Genomic DNA, 1809 nt, shown 5'->3' on the forward strand with positions numbered 1-1809 from the left:
AAGCTCAAATCTTTGTGTTCACTTTAACACTCCTGAAACTGCCCAGGCCATTCAGTTCAGTTCAGTTAAATCACTCAGTCGTGTCTGACCCTTTGTAACCCCATGAACTGCAGCATGCCCTGGGGCTTCCTATCCCATGGACGGTCTTCTCTGTCCATTACCAGCTCCCAGAACTTGCTCAAACTCATGTCCATTGAGTCAGTGATGCCATCCAACCATCTCATCCTCTGCCGTCCCCTTCTCCTCCCACCTTCAATCTTTCCCAGCATCAGGGTCTTTTCTAATGAGTCAGTTCTTTGCATCAGGTGGTTAAAGTACTGGAGTTTCAGCTTCAGCATCAGTCCTTCCAATGAATATTCTAGACTGATTTCCTTTAGGATGGACTGGTTGGATCTCCTTGCAGTCCAAGGGACTCTCAAGAGTCTTCTCCAATACCACAGTTCAAAAGCATCAGTTCTTTGCTGCTCAGCTTTCTTTATAGTCCAACACTCACATCCATACATGATTACTGGAAAAACCATAGCTTTGACTAGACAGACCTTTGTGGGCAAAGTAATGTCTCTGCTTTTTAATATGCTATCTAGGTTGGTAATAACTTTTCTTCCAAGGAGCAAGCATCTTTTCATTTCATGGCTGCAGTCACAATTTGCAGTGATTTTGGAATCCTAAAAATTATGTCACTGTTTCCACTGTTCCCCCCATCTATTTACCATGAAGTGAGGGACCGGATGCCATGATCTTAATTTTCTGAATATTGAGTTTTAAGCCAGCTTTTTTGACTCTCCTTTTTCACTTTTGTCAAGAGGCTCTTTAGTTCTTCTTCACTTTCTGCCATAAGGGTGGTGTCATCTGCATATTTGAGGTTATTGAGATTTCTCCCGGCAACCTTGATTCCAGCTTGTGCTTCTTCCAGCCCAGCGTTTCTCATGATGTACTCTGCATATAAGTTAAATAAGCAGGGTGACAATATACAGCCTTGATGTACTCCTTTCCTGATTTGGAGTCAGTCTGTTTTTCACGTCAAGTTCTAATTGTTGCTTCCTGACCTACATACAGATTTCTCAGGAGGCAGGTCAGGTGGTCTGGTATTCCCATCGCTTTAAGAATTTTCCACAGGCCATTAAGGGTATGCATATCTGAAAAGCCACCAAGTATGTGAAGGCTGTCACTTCAAAGAAGCAATGTGTGCCATTGTGTGGTTACAGTGGTAGATTTGGTAGGTGTGCTCGGGCCAAACAGTGGGGCTGAACACAGGGTTGGTGGCCCAAGAAGAGTGCTAAATTTTTACTGCGCATACTCAAAACTGAAGATAGTAATGCTGAACTTAAGGGCTTAGATGTAGACTCTCTGGTCATTTTGCTCATCCAAGAGAGCAAAGCCCCCAAGATATGGCGCAGGACTTACAGAGCTCATGATCGAATCAACCCATACATGAGCCATCCCTGCCACATTGAGACGGCTTTTACTGAAAGAGGACAGGTTGTTCCTAAGCCAAAAGAGGTTGCACAGAAGAAAAAGAGAACCCAGAAGAAACTGAAGAAACAAAAGCTTCCGGCCTGGGGATAAATTCAGCAAAAAATAAATGCAAATAAAAATTTAAAAAAAGGTTATTTGAAATAAAATTTCAATCTCTATATGAATCCAGAAAGTGTGAGTTAGAGGGACTTGCCAAGATTGTGGAGTAGCAAGATCCTGAGTGCACCTCCTCCTATGGGCACATCAAAATTACCACTATTTACAGAAGGGTTATTTATGAGAACAAACTAAAGACTAGTAGAAAGGATTTTCTACAACTAAAGGTATGAAAAT

The 1809-nt window shown here is 42.2% G+C and overlaps 1 pseudogene; it reads left to right on the forward strand.

Annotated features, from left to right (window-relative positions):
- The first annotated feature begins 1128 nt into the window (after positions 1 to 1128).
- On the forward strand, positions 1129 to 1566 carry LOC138439809 (large ribosomal subunit protein uL22-like; annotated as a pseudogene).
- The last annotated feature ends 243 nt before the right edge of the window (positions 1567 to 1809 follow it).

Source organism: Ovis canadensis, chromosome 4 (assembly GCF_042477335.2).
Source record: "Ovis canadensis isolate MfBH-ARS-UI-01 breed Bighorn chromosome 4, ARS-UI_OviCan_v2, whole genome shotgun sequence".
NCBI lineage: Eukaryota > Metazoa > Chordata > Mammalia > Artiodactyla > Bovidae > Ovis > Ovis canadensis.